Source organism: Ursus arctos, unplaced genomic scaffold, assembly GCF_023065955.2.
Source record: "Ursus arctos isolate Adak ecotype North America unplaced genomic scaffold, UrsArc2.0 scaffold_8, whole genome shotgun sequence".
Lineage (NCBI taxonomy): Eukaryota > Metazoa > Chordata > Mammalia > Carnivora > Ursidae > Ursus > Ursus arctos.
Genome location: NW_026623100.1, coordinates 29,373,787 through 29,390,024, shown reverse-complemented (window position 1 = coordinate 29,390,024; position 16,238 = coordinate 29,373,787). Strand labels below are relative to the sequence as shown.

Sequence of the window (16,238 nt, the reverse complement as noted above, 5' to 3'; positions counted from 1 at the left end):
AAAAAGGTCCCAAGAGTGATACAGAACAGAAATTTACAATCTATAGAAAGAAAGACTTCACAGGCAACATGACATCATTAAAATCATATTTTTCAATAATCACTCCCAATGTGAATGGCCTAATTGCTCCCATGAAACACCACAGGATTGCAGATTGGATAATAAGACATGACCCATCCATTTGCTATCTACAAGAGACTCATTTTGAACCTAAAGATATATCCAGACTGAAAGTGAAAGGATGGAAAACCATTTTTCATGCCAACGGACCTCAAAAGAAAGCTGGGGTAGCAATTCTCATATCAGACACATTGGATTTTAAACTAAAGACTGTAGTTAGAGATACAGAAGGACACTATATTATTGTGAAAGGATGTATCCAACAAGTGGATATGACAATTATAAATATCTATGCCCCCAACAGGGGAGCAGCAAGATACACAAGCCAACTCATAACCAGAATAAAGAGACATATAGATAAAAATACGTTAGTAGTAAGGGACCTCAACACTCCACTATCAGCAACAGACAGATCACTTAAGCAGAAAATCAACAAAGAAACAAGAGCTTTGAATGCCATACTACAACAGATGGACCTCATAGATATATATAGAACACTACATCCCAGAAGAAAACAATACTCATTCTATTCAAATGCCCATGGAACATTCTCCAGATTAGATCATATGTTGGGTCACAAAACAGGTCTCAACCGATACCAAAAGACTGAAATTATTCCCTGCATATTCTCAGACCACAATGCTTTGAAATTGGAACTCAACCACAAGGAAAAATTTGGAAGAAACTCAAACACTTGGAAACTAAGAACCATCCTCCTCAAGAATGATTCGATAAACCAGGAAATCAAAAATCAATTTAAACAATTTATGGAGACCAATGAGAATGAAAACACAACGGTCAAAAACCTATGGGACAGGGCGCCTGGGTGGCACAGCGGTTAAGCGTCTGCCTTCAGCTCAGGGCGTGATCCCGGCATTATGGGATCGAGCCCCACATCAGGCTCCTCCGCTATGAGCCTGCTTCTTCCTCTCCCACTCCCCCTACTTGTGTTCCCTCTCTCGCTGGCTGTCTCTATCTCTGTCAAATAAATAAAAAAAATCCTTAAAAAAAAAAAAAGAAAACCTATGGGACACTGCATAGGCAGTCCTAAGGGGAAAATACATAGCCATCCAAGCCTCACTGAAAAGAATAGAAAAATCTAAAATGCAGTTTTTATATTCTCACCTCAAGAAGCTGGAACAGGAAAACAGATGAATAGGCCTAATCCACGCACGAGAAAGCAGTTGATCAAGATTAGAGCCGAGATCAATGAATTAGAAACCAGGAACACAGTAGAGCAGATCAACAGAACTAGAAGCTGGTTCTTTGAAAGAATAAATAAAATCAATAAGCAACTGGCAAGATTTATTCAAAGGAGTAGAGAAAGGACCCAAATTAACAAAATTATGAATGAAAAGGGAGGGATCACGACCAACACCAATGAAATAGGAAGGATCATTAGAAACTTCTATCAACAGCTTTATGCCAATAAATAAAACAACCTGGAAGAAATGGATGCCTTCCTGGAACCTATAAACTACCAAGACTGAAACAGGAAGAAATTGATTTTTTAAACAGACCGATTAATTATGAAGAGATTGAAGCAGTGATCAAAAACCTCCCCAAAAACGAGAGTCCAGGGCCTGACAGATTCCCTTGGGAATTCTACCAAACGTTCAAAGAAGAAATAATACTTATTCTCCTGAAGCTCTTTCAAAAAAATGGAAACAGAAGGAAAACTGCCAGACTCATTCTATGAGGCCAGTATTACCTTGATCCCCAAACCAGGCAAAGACCCCATCAAAAAGGAGAATTACAGACCGATATCCCTGATGAATATGGATGCCAAAATTCTCAACAAGATCCTAGCTAATAGGATCCAACAGTACATTAAAAATATTATCCATCATGACCAAGTGGGATTCATCCCTGGGATGAAAGGGTGGTTCAACATTTGCAATTCTATCAGTCTGAAACATCATATCAACAAGAAAAGAGTCAAGAACCATATGATCCTCTCGATAAATGCGGAAAAAGCATTTGACAAAATACAGCATCCTTTCCTGATTAAAATAATTCAGAGTGTACGGATAGAGGGCCCATTCCTCAATTTCATAAAAACCATCTATGAAAAGCCTACGGTGAATATCATTCTCAATGGGGAAAAGCTGGAAGCCTTTCCCTTAAGATCAGGAACACAAGGATGCCCGCTCTCGCCATTATTATTCAACATAGTACTAGAAGTCCTTGTAACAGCAATCAGACAACAAAAAGGGAGAAAAGGTATCCAAATCGGCAAAGAAGAAGTCAAACTGTCTCTCTTCACAGATGACATGATACTCTATATGGAGAGCCCAAAAGAATCCACCCGAAACTACTAAAAGTTATATAGCAATTCAGTAATGTGGCAGGATACAAAATCAATGCTCAGAAGTCAGTTGCATTTCTACACACGAACAATGAGACTGAAGAAAGAGAAATTAGGGAATCCATTCCATTTATAGTAGCACCAAAAATCATATGTTATTTCGGAATTAACTTAACCAGAGAGGTAAAGGATCTATATTCTAGAAACTACAAATCACTCTTGAAAGACATTGAAGAAGACACAAAAAAGGTGGAAAAATATTCCATGCTCATGGAACGGAAGAATTAACATAGTTAAAATGTCTATGCTACCCAGAGCAATCTACACTTTCAATGCTATCCTGATCAAAATACCAACGACATTTTTCAAAGAACTGGAACAAACAGCCCTTAAATTTGTGTAGAAACAGAAAAGGCCCCAAACCACCAAGGAATTGCTGAAAAGGAAAAACAAAGCTGGGGGCATCACAATGCCGGATTTCAAGCTATACTACAAAGCTGTGATCACAAAGACAGCATGGTACTGGCACAAAAACAGACACACAGAACAATGGAACAGAATAGAGAACCCAGAAATGGACCCTCGGCTCTTTGGGCAACTACTCTTTGACAAAACAGGAAAAGACATCCAGTGGAAAAAAGACAGTCTCTTCAATAAATGGTGCTGGGAAAACTGGACAGCTACATGCAAAAGAATGAAACTTGACCACTCTCTCACACCATACACAAAGATAAACTCCAAATGGACGAAAGACCTCGATGTGAGACAGGAATCCATCAAAATCCTGGAGGAGAACATAGGCAGCAACCTCTCTGACATCGGCCACAGCAACCTTTTTCATGACACATCTCCAAAGGCAAGAGAAACAAAAGAAAAAAATGAGCTTGTGGGACTTCATCAAAATAAAAAGTTTCTGCACAGCCAAGGAAACAGTCAAAAAAATTAAGAGGCAGCCCACGGAATGGGAGAAGATATTTGCAAATTACACTACAGGTACAAGACTGGTATCCAAGATCTACAAAGAACTTCTCAAACTCAATACACAAGAAACAAATAAACAAATCAAAAAATGGGCAGGGGCGCCTGGGTGGTGCAGTTGTGAAGCGTCTGCCTTCGGTTCAGGGCGTGATCCCGGCTGAATGGGATCGAGCACCACATCAGGCTCCTCCGCTGTGAGCCTGCTTCTTCCTCTCCCACTCCCCCTGCTTCTGTTCCCTCTCTCGCTGGCTGTCTCTATCTCTTCAAATAAATAAAAAATAAAAATCTTTAAAAAAAAATGGGCAGAAGATATGAACAGACACTTTTCCAATGACATACAAATGGCTGACATATGAAAAAATGTTCAAAATCATTAGCCATCAGGAAAATTCAAATCAAAACCACACTGAGATACCACCTTATGCCAGTTAGAATGGCAAAAATTGACAAGGCAGGAAACAAAAATTGTTGGAGTGGATGTGGAGAAAGAGGATCCCTCTTACATTGTTGGTGGGAATGCGAATTGGTACAGCCACTCTGGAAAACAGTGTGGAGGCCCCTTAAAAAGTTAAAAATTGAGCTACCCTATGACCCAGCCATTGCACTACTGGGTATTTACCCCAAAGATACAGACGTAGTGAAGAGAAGGGCCATATGCACCCCAGTGTTCATAGAAGCATTGTCCATAATAGCTAAATCATGGAAGGAGCCGAGATGCCCTTCAACAGATGACTGGATTAAGAAGTTGTGGTCCATATATACAATGGAATATTACTCAGCAATCAGAAAAAACGAGTTCTCAACATTTGCTGCAACATGGACAGCACTGGAGGAGATAATGATAAGTGAAATAAGTCAAGCAGAGAAAGACAATTATCATATGATTTCTCTCATCTATGGAACATAAGAACTAGGAAGATCAGTAGGGGAAGAAAGGGATAATGAAAGGGGGGGTAATCAGAAGAGGGAATGAAGCATGAGAGACTATGGACTATGAGAAACAAACTGAGGGCCTCAGAGGGTAGGGGGGTGGGGGAATGGGATAGACTGGTGATGGGTATTAAGGAGGGCATGTATCGCATGGTGCACTGGGTGTTATACGCAACTAATGAATCATCGAACTTTACATCGGAAACCGGGGATGTACTGTATGGTGACTAACATAATATAATAAAAAAACATTAAAAGAAAAAAAAAAAAGAAGATGTGGTCCATATATACAATAGAATATTACTCAGCCATCAAAAAGAATGATTTCTCAACATTTGCTGCAACATGGACGGGACTGGAGGAGATACTGTTAAGCGAAATAAGTCAAGCAGAGAAGAACAATTATCATATGGTTTCACTCATTTATGGAACATAAGAAGTAGGAAGATCGGTAGAAGAAAGGGAAGAAGAAAGGGGGAGTAAACAGAAGGGGGAATGAACCATGAGAGACTATGGACTCTGGGAAACAGACTGAGGGCTTCAGAGGGGAGGGGGTGCAGGAATGGGATAGGCTGATGATGGGTAGTAAGGAGGGCACGTATTGCATGGTGCACTGGGTGTTGTACACAAGTAATGAATCATGGAACTTTCCATCAAAAACTAGGGATGTACTGTATGGTGACTAACATTATATAATAAAAAAATTAAAAATTATTAAAAAAATAAAAATCACCATTATATGAATTGACTGAGATTTTATACTTTATATGTCGTTACCACTATTATTCAAATAATTGGCTTTCATATTTTTGATGTGACTAAGATAAACATTATTCAAATGGTTAGTTTTTCATATTTTTGACATGGCAATTAAAAAAAGTTAAACAACTCAAAAGTTAAACAACTGCTGTCTACTGCAGTTTAGGAGAGAAGAAGGGCAGAGTGAGAGTGGCAATGATAAATAAATTAAATGCTACTAGGACTAAATATTTAACTTTAGATTTGGTACTACTCTAAACTAGTTATTATTTTTCAAATAATTGCATTTCTCTGGTTGCTTCAGTTTTCCCATTTGTATTAGATTATCCCCTTCAAGGTATAAGATTCTTTACTGTAGAGCAATCAAACCTTGTATTTGAACAAATGTATTTACTTTTATATTTACTGTCATAAATTAATTGTAATACTGTTTTCCTGCTATTTACTATATCTGAATTCATGCCTAAGAAACTCCAAATGAAATACTATCCTGTTAAAAGTTACTACATTTTGGCTTGGTTTTATTTGATTTGTATCTAAGCATATTTCCTTTAAGTTAGAACAAGCAAGCAAACAAACAAACAAACAAAAAAAACCCTACTATCCATAATCCTTATGTGTGCCTATAAACAATATAATTGATGAAAATTTTCAGTGTTTACAAAACAAAGAAAATTGTCAACAGAATGCCTGGCGGTAGACTTACCAGAAAAAAAAAAATTTACAGCCTATAATTCATGAAGATTGGCTCAAAACAAACTGTCCCTGCCAACAGAAAATCTGACAATTATTCTGTTGTCTAATTTGGCTCAGCTTAAGTTGACCTTGTTTATTCATCTCAGTCTTTTAATTCTTGTTAACTTGGCATAAGAAGAGAACATATGGCATATGTCTAGGAAGTCCATTTCTGCATCTTAAACTGAAATAAATGTAGAATATACTGAGCATTTCCAATGTGCGGCTATTAAGGTAACATAATGTATATTACACAGGACTGATTAAGTTCAAATTATCCCCAAGATAGTTTTTGGTTTTATAGGCAGCCAACATAAAACAAGTACAGCCACCTTTTTCTAAGCCCCAGTATATGACTAAAACTGGCCAATTTTGAACATTTTTCCAAAGAAGACCTTCAATCTTAAGCTCTTTTAAAACATAAAAATTAAAGGGTATCAGCATTTTGACAACCAAAACATATTTACAGGTTTTCACTGAATCTCTAGCTATGTTTAAGAAAGCTCATCAAGATAACATGAGGAAGATATATAATGACAGCTGGAGAACAAAAAAGAATATTTCCTTTTTCTCTCCAGCCTAATCTGGTCTCCAATGAATTTTCTTATTTTCATTTTCTGACCCACTAAAGCTTATTGTGAAAGAGAAGTTTCATTTTTTTTTTTTGTGGCTTTAATGTGTCTCAAGACAAGCCATGAGGAAATGAGGTGCTTTACAGATTCATGGCTCTATTATAGAATCATAGTTCTCCAGTACCAGAACTAGAAAAGCAAATACCTTGAAAACCCAAAGCTCCAAAATTTATGTATTTTAAGGGTTAGTGTTTTGGTTTGAAATGTATTCTTTTTATTAACTAAGTGAAATGAAAAACATAAAGTATAATTTCATGTACAAAGCCTTATTAGTAAATTATATATTTTGAAACTCTTAACCTTTATTAGTGGACTTCACCATACTTTTAACTTAGTACTTTTCTTCCACAAAGCTCAGAGCATTCAAACTTCATAACTTTGCATTCAAAATATTGTAACAGTTCAGCTATGTTGGGGGGGTGTCCTTATTACCTAAATATTCATTATCTGAAACCCTATAGTTACATGAGTTTACACAGAGCAACAACAGTCTTCATAATGTGAAATATTTAAGAATGAGCTAACTACATATAACCTCAGTCCCCACTCAAATATCCCTCCACAGTGAGTACAAGCATTTAATTCCACCTCTTAAGTGCTAGGTCATCATTGCTTTCACAGATTGTCAGCTATGCAAACACCTAACATAGTAATACAAAGACATTTCTAAACAACTAAAAATCTGGCACAAAAGAGGATCTCATGAGCTCAATGAAAGGGATGCTGGAGAAATGTTCAGATGTCGTGGAAAAACCACTGATAAATGAGAAAGTGGCACTTAGACCAATTAAGTGAAAAGGAGAAATTCCGTAAGGGTAATGAAATTAAAAGAACTGCAAAAGAAAATGAGTTTATTATCAAAGTATTAATAGAAGCCACAGAAAGATGAAGTCCTTAAGTATTTCTTGAAAAAGTGGCCCTCTTTATGATGATGTGTGCTGTGAAAGTCAAATATCAAGTTAAAGATGCCATATAATGCTTCTAGACAATCTAGTCAGAAAAAACTAGGACCACTCCCCACCCACCCAATTGAACTGATTTATTCTTTGTTCCAAGAATTTGTGCAGAATTGAAATGATAACCTTTTTATTAACGTAAGCTTATCTAAATGTTTTTACCTTTTATTTTTTTTAGTTAATTGTTTTTATTTAATTATATTGTATTAACTGTATTGTTACTATTATGGTGATTTTCTTTTAACATTTTTTATTTAAAGATTTATTTATTTACTTGAGAGAGAGAGACAGAGCGTGACAGGGAGGGGCAGAAGGAGAGGAAGAGAGAGAGGGGAAGCAGACTCCCGCTCAGGGCTTGATCTCACAACCCTGAGATCATGACTTGAGCCAAAACCAACAGTCCCATGCTCAACTGACTGTGCAACCCAGCTGCCCCTATGGTGATTTCCAATCCCAGTTTAAAGGGACTCACTTTGGGAAGCCTTGGTGGCTCAGTTAAGCATCTGGTTCTTGGTTTTGGCTCAGGTCATGGTCTTGGGATCCTGGGATGGAGCCCATGTTGGGCTCTCCACTCAGTGGGGAGTCTGCTAGTTTCCCCCTCCCCAGACTCACTTGCTCTCTAAAAGAAATAAATCATAGATAGATAAACAGACAGACAGACTTGCTTTAAGGAGCCTTTATTTATACGTTTATTTTTTCCCTGAAACCAGTTATTCTCAGATATGGACTTCATGCAGCTATGTTTAAAATATTTAAATGTATGGTTTCAAAAATAATGAAATGTATGCCATTGAGGACAAAGTAGAAATGTCCATGTGCCTTTACTGTTCTTCACTATTTCCTTGGGTCTATTTTTTATCTCTCTGCCATATTTGTTGAATCTAGGGTCACATACCCTCCTCTGTCAACAAAGACAAATGAAAAAAGTTAGGAAACTGAAGCTTTCGTGGAGAGAATTACAAAACCAAAAAATAACCTAAGAAAGATGATGCCATTTATATACACAGAAAAAATTGTAACAAAAGATGCTTTCATTTTACTATTTCATGTACAACTGAAAACAGGTGGACAGAGTTCCTGAACTGCATTCTGAAGATATGGCAGTTCTCCAGGAAAATCCTCTAAATGGGGCCTGAAACACCCTAACACCACCATGTAACACCTTTTCCTTATACACCAAGCTATACACCAAGCTTTGCATATCCCTTCCCAGAGACAAACTGCATGTCTGGAATACGGGAGAAGAATATATATCATCTATAAATCCCCTATATTTAGAAATTACAATTCTCTTGGGGGGGAGGGAAAAAGATGCCGGAGGAGTAGGGGACCCCTATTTCAGCTGATCCCCTGAGTCGAGCTGGATATGTACCAGACCATCCTGAAAACCCACAAAATCAGCCACAGACGCAGGAAGATACATCTGGATCTCTACAAACGAACATCTCCAGCGCTGAATATTGAGGTATGAAGCGGGGCGCCGTGAATATGCGCACAGATATCGGAAGATACACGGAAGAGGGAGGGAGCCGCCGCACTGAGGCACCGGGAAGCAGTAGCCACCTGCACTGGGGAGCAGGCGGATTCACGGACTGGCACCCGCAAGAGAGCAGACTGAGACCGTGAGCCGGGGAACGCGCACGCGACCAGTGTGAAAACTGGAGCTCCGGAGTGCATGAACCACACTGAACGGAGCTCCGGAGCACGCGGGGGCGGATGGCGGTGTTAGAAACACAAAGGACAGAGATGTGCTGGCCCTGGAAGTGAGGGCTGGGACGCCGGCTGTGGGGCGCACATCCCGGGATGCTGCAGGGTTTAGCAGCAACAACAGAAACAGAGTTAAAGTGCCAGAGGGGCCCAGAGAACGGTCTGCGATCCCTCTGTTCTGAGACAGAGGCTGAGATTCGGCTACTGCTGCTCTGACTCTCCGAAGGGGCAGAGCAAACCACCAGGGAAAGCCGCCAGAGAATAAAAGCCTGGAAATACCAGCTCACAGTGTGCCCAATCCCATGCCCCCTTGCAGGGGACCGGGAGACTCTACCCAAACAGGGTTGCCTGAGTATCAGCGCGGCAGGCCCCTCAACCAGAAGGCAGGCTGAAAAAATCAAGAAGCCCACATCCCTAAGGTCCCTACAAAACAAGTGCACACTGCCTGGGTCCTGGTCAATAATTTGGGCTCTGGACAACCCTGCAACCTCTCCTCATCAGAATGATGACAAGGAGAAATCCCCCCAACAAAGAAAAGTTAATGAGTCTGTGGCCTCTGCCACAGAACTGCTGGATATGGATATAACCAAATTATCGGAATTGGAGTTCAGAGTAACAATGGTCAAGATGATGTGTAGACTTGAAAAAAATACTAACGAAAATATTAATGAGAATATAGAATCTCTAAGGGCGGAAATGAGAGCAAATCTGGCAGAAATTAAAAATTCTATGAAACAAATGCAGTCAAAACTAGATGCTCTGACGGCCAGGGTGAATGAGGCAGAAGAACGTATTGGCAAATTGGAGGATGGGTTAGTAGAAGAGAAAGCTAAAATGGAAACTTGGCTTAAAAAAATCCAATCTCAAGAATGTAGATTACGGGGGATTACTGACTCAATGAAATGTTCCAATGTCAGAATCATCAGTATCCCCGAGGGGATAGAGAAAAACAGAGGTCTAGAAGAGATATTTGAACAAATTGTAGCTGAAAACTTTCCTAATCTAGCAAGGGAAACAAACATTCGTGTCCAAGAAGCAGAGAGACCCCTCCCAAGCTCAACCACGACAAACCTACACCATGTCACGTCATAGTGCAATTCGCAAATATTAGATCCAAGGATACAGTATTGAAAGTGGCCAGGGAAAAGAAATTTCTCACGTACCAAGGCAAAGGTATCAGAATTACATCAGACCTGTCTACACAGACCTGGAATGAGAGAAAGGGTGGGGGGGGGGCATTTTTAAAGCTCTTTCAGAGAAAAACATGTAGCCAAGGATCCTTTATTCAGCAAGGCTGTCATTCAGAACTGATGGAGAGATAAAGACCTTCCAGAATCACCACTCACTGACCAATTTCATAACCACGAAATCAGCCCTACAGGAGATATTAAGGGGGGTTCTATAAAAGTAAAAAGGGCCCAAGAGTGATACAGAACAGAAATTTACAATCTATAGAAACAAAGACTTCACAGGCAACATGACATCATTAAAATCATATCTCTCAATAATCACTCTCAATGTAAATGGCCTAAATGCTCCCATGAAACGCCACAGGATTGCAGATTGGATAAAAAGACATTACCCATCCATTTGCTGCCTACAAGAGACTCATTTTGAACCTAAAGATACATCCAGACTGAAAGTAAAGGGATGGAATACCATCATTCATGCCAATGGACCTCAAAGAAAGCTGGGGTAGCAATTCTCATATCAGACACATTGGATTTTAAACTAAAGACTATAGTTAGAGACACAGAAGGGCACTATATTATTCTTAAAGGATGTATCCAACAAGTGGATATGACAATTATAAATATCTATGCCCCCAACAGGGGAGCAGCAAGATACACAAGCCAACTCTTAACCAGAATAAAGAGACATATAGATAAAAATACGTTAATAGTAGGGGGCCTCAACACTCCACTATCAGCAATAGATAGATCACCTAAGCAGAAAATCAACAAAGAAACAAGAGCTCTGAATGCCATACTCGACAAGTTGGACCTCACAGATAGGTATAGAACACTACACCCCAGAACCAAAGAATACTCATTCTATTCTAATGCCCATGGAACATTCTCAAGAATAGACCATGTTCTGGGTCACAAAACAGGTCTCAACCGATACCAAAAGACTGAAATTATTCCCTGCATATTCTCAGACCACAACGCTTTGAAATTGGAACTCAACCACAAGGAAAAATTTGGAAGAAACTCAAACACTTGGAGACTAAGAATGATCCTCCTCAAGAATGATTCGATAAACCAGGAAATCAAAAATCAACTTAAACAATTTATGGAGACCAACGAGAATGAAAGACAACAGTCCAAAACCTATGGGACACTGCAAAGGCAGTCCTAAGGGGAAAATACATAGCCATCCAAGCCTCACTAATAGAAAAATCTAAAATGCAGTTTTTATATTCTCACCTCAAGAAGCTGGAACAGCAACAGAGGAACAGGCCTAATCCACGCACGAGAAAGCAGTTGATCAAGATTAGAGCAGAGATCAATGAATTAGAAACCAGGAGCACAGCAGAGCAGATCAACAGAACTAGAAGCTGGTTCTTTGAAAGAATAAATAAAATTGACAAACCACTGGCAAGACTTATCCAAAAGAATAGAGAAAGGACCCAAATTAATAAAATTATGAATGAAAAGGGAGAGGACACAACCAACGCCAATGAAATTGGAAGGATTATTAGAAACTTTTATCAACAGCTTTATGCCAATAAATTAAGCAATCTGGAAGAGACGGATGCCTTCCTGGAAACCCATAAAGTACCAAGACTGAAACAGGAAGAAATTGATTTTTTAAACAGACCAATTAATTATGAAGAGATTGAAACAGTGATTAAAAACCTTCCAAAAATCAAAACGCAGGGCCTGATGGATTTTCCAGGGAATTCTACCAAACATTCAAAGAAGAAATAATACCTATTATCCTAAACCTATTTCAAAAAATAGAAAGAGAAGGAAAGCTACAAAACTCATTCTATGAGGCCACTATTACCTTGATCCCCATACCAGGCAAACACCATATCAAGAAGGAGAATTACAGACCGATTTCCCTGATGAATATGGATGCCAAAATTCTCAACAAGATCCTTGCTAACAGAATCCAACAGTACATTAAAAGGATTATCCATCATGACCAAGTGGGATTCATCCATGGGACGCAAGGGTGGTTCAACATTCGCAAATCTATCAGTGTGATAGATTTTATCAACAAGAAAAAAGCCAAAAATCATATGATCTTCTCAATAGATGCAGAAAAAGCATTTGACAAAATACAGCATCCTTTCCTGATTAAAATAATTCAGAGTGTACGGATCGAGGGCCCATTCCTCAATTTCATAAAAACCATCTATGAAAAGCCTACGGTGAATATCATTCTCAATGGGGAAAAGCTGGAAGCCTTTCCCTTAAGATCAGGAACACGACAAGGATGCCCACTCTCGCCATTATTATTCAACATAGTACTAGAAGTCCTTGCAACAGCAATCAGACAACAAAAAGGGAGAAAAGGGATCCAAATCGGCAAAGAAGAAGTCAAACTGTCTCTCTTCACAGATGACATGATGCTCTATATAGAAAACCCAAAAGAAACCACTCCCAAACTATTAGAAGTTATATAGCAATTCAGTAATGTGGCAGGATACAAAATCAATGCTCAGAAATCAGTTGTAATTGTACACACGAACAATGAGATTGAGGAAAGAGAAATTAGGGAATCTATCCCATTTACAATAGCACCAAAAATCATACGTTATCTTGGAATTAACTTAACCAGAGACGTAAAGAATCTATATTCTAGAAACTACAAATCACTCTTGAAAGACATTGAAGAAGACACAAAAAAGGTGGAAGAATTAACATAGTTAAAATGTCTATGCTACCCAGAGCAATCTACACTTTCAATGCTATCCCAATCAAAATACCAATAACATTTTTCAAAGAACTGGAACAAACAGCCCTTAAATTTGTGTAGAAACAGAAAAGGCCCTGAATCGCCAAGGAACTGTTGAAAAGGAAAAACAAAGCTGGGGGCATCACAATGCCGGATTTCAAGCTATACTACAAAGCTGTGATCACAAGACAGCATGGTACTGGCACAAAAACAGACACACAGAACAATGGAACAGACTAGAGAACCCAGAAATGGACCCTCGGCTCTTTGGCAACTACTCTTTGACAAAACAGGAAAAAACATCCAGCAGAAAAAAGACAGTCTCTTCAATAAATGGTGCTGGGAAAACTGGACAGCTACATGCAAAAGAATGAAACTTGACCACTCTCTCACACCATACACAAAGATAAACTGCAAATGGACAAAAGACCTCGATGTGAGACAGGAATCCATCAAAATCCTAGAGGAGAACATAGGCAGCAACCTCTCTGACATCGGCCACAGCAACCTTTTTCATGATACATCTCCAAAGGCAAGAGAAACAAAAGAAAAAATGAACTTGTGGGACTTCATCAAGATAAAAAGCTTCTGCACAGCCAAGGAAACAGTCAAAAAAACTAAGAGGCAGCCCACGGAATGGGAGAATATATTTGCAAATGACCCTACAGATAAAAGACTGGTATCCAAGATCCACAAAGAACTTCTCAAACTCAATACACAAGAAACAAATAAACAAATCATAAAATGGGCAGAAGATATGAATAGACACTTTTCCAATGAAGACATACAAATGGCTAACAGACACATGAAAAAATGTTCAAAATCATTAGCCATCAGGAAAATTCAAATCAAAACCACATTGAGATACCACCTTACGCCAGTTAGAATGGCCAAAATTGACAGGGCAAGAAACAACAATTGCTGGAGAGGATGTGGAGAAAGGGGATCCCTCCTACATTGTTGGTGGGAATGCAAGTTGGTACAGCCACTCTGGAAAACAGTGTGGCAGTCCCTTAAAAAGTTAAAAATTGAGCTACCCTATGACCCAGCCATTGCACTACTGGGTATTTACCCCAAAGATACAGACGTAGTGAAGAGAAGGGCCATATGCACCCCAATGTTCATAGCAGCATTGTCCACAATAGCAAAATCGTGGAAGGAGCCGAGATGCCCTTCAACAGATGACTGGATTAAGAAGATGTGGTCCATATATACAATGGAATATTACTCAGCCATCAGAAAGAACGATTACACAACATTTGTATCAACATGGACGGGACTGGAGGAGATAATGCTAAGTGAAATAAGTCAAGCAGAGAAAGACAATTATCATGTGGTTTCTCTCATCTATGGAACATAAGAACTAGGAAGATCGGTAGGAGAAGAAAGGGAGTTAATCAGAAGGGGGAATGAAGCATGAGAGACTATGGACTCTGAGAAACAAACTGAGGGCTTCAGAGGGGAGGGGGTGGGGGAATGGGATAGGCTGGCGATGGGTAGTAAGGAGGGCACGTATTGCATGGTGCACTGGGTGTTATACGCAACTAATGAATCATCGAACTTTACATCAGAAACCAGGGATGTACTGTATGGTGACTAACATAATAAAAAAATATTATTATAACAAAAAAATAAAAATAAAATAAAATAAAAATTAATTCAAAATGGATCATACACCTAAATATATAATGTAAAACTATAAAACTTTTAAAAGAAAACTTAGGAGTAAATCTTCATTAGCTGGAATTAGTCTAAGAATTCTCAGATCTGAAACTAAAAGCACAATCCAGGAAAAAAAAAATTGGTAAGCTAGGCTTCATCAACTTTTGCTCTTCAAAACATACTGTTAAGAGCATGAAAAGACAAGCAATGTGCTAGGAGAAAACATTTGCAAATCCCAAAAGAGATGAAGGATTTAAACCCAGAATATATAAAGAACTCAAAATTCAAAATAAGAAAACATTAACAACAAGAAAACTCAATTAAAATGGGCAAAAGATCTGACTTGAAGGCTTTAATAAGGAGATACACAAATGAGAAATAGGTACATGAGAAAATATTCAATGTCATTGGCCATGAGGGAAATACAAAATTAAAACCATGATACGCTACCTCTGCATACCTATTAGAATGTGTATAATAAAAAGATATTTATAATACCAACCACTGATTAGGTTGCACAGCAACTGGATCTCTCATAACTTGCTGGTGAGAATACAAAATGGTATAGCCATGCTGGGAAAAAGTTCAGTAGCTTCCTATAAACATATTTACCATATGAGCCAGCAATCATATTCTTGCATATTTACACTAGAGAAATAAAACCTTTCATCATACAAAAACCTGTACATGAACGGTTAGAGTCATTTTATTCATAATTTCCAAAACCTGGGAAAACAAATATCCTTTAGAAGGTGAATAAACAAACTGATAGAGCTATACAGTGAAATACTCCTCAGAAATAAAAAGTCAACTACTGAATGTAACATTTTGGATGAATATCAAGAACATTACACTAAGTGACAGAACCCAGTCACAAGTTTTTACTTACGATTATAATTACAGGACATTCCTGAAGTCAAAATTATAGACATGGAGGAGCAATTAGTGGTTCCTAGGGGTTCCTTATAGGGGAGAGTGTGACTGTTAAGTATGAAGGAGATTTTTTGGCATGCTGAGACTATTTTTTATTCTGTATACTGGCAGCAGTAAGATTTATTTATTTTATGGGTGGGGGACAGTGGGAGAGAGGGAATCCTCAAACAGATTCCCTGCTGAGCACAGAGCCCGACAAGGGCTCAATCCCAGAACCCTGAGATCATGACCTGAGCTGAAATCAAGAATAGGCTGCTTAACTGACTAAGCCACACAGGCACCTCAGTGGTAACCTGTATCTACACATCTGTTAAATTTATAGAATCTGTATCTCTCTCTTTTTTTTTTTAAAGATTTTTATTTTTAAGTCATCTCTATACCCAAAGTGAGTCTCAAACTCACAACCCTGAAATCAAGAGTCTCATGCTCTTCCAACTGAGCTAGCCAGATGCCCCTAGAATCTACATCTTTAAAAGTTCATTTTAATGTATAAAAATTTAAACAAAACATTTAACAAAAAAATATATCAGTACTATAAAAAACATTATAAGACAATATTATCTCAGTTTTGTTTTTAAAAATGCATAATAATAAGTATAGGAGTTAATT

The 16,238-nt window shown here is 38.5% G+C and overlaps 1 protein-coding gene across 17 annotated transcripts in view; it reads left to right on the top strand.

Moving 5' to 3' along the window:
- Nucleotides 1-16,238, top strand: part of WDPCP (WD repeat containing planar cell polarity effector) — a 489,024-nt gene that overhangs the window by 408,438 nt on the left and 64,348 nt on the right. The gene's annotated exons all lie outside the window — the stretch shown is intronic.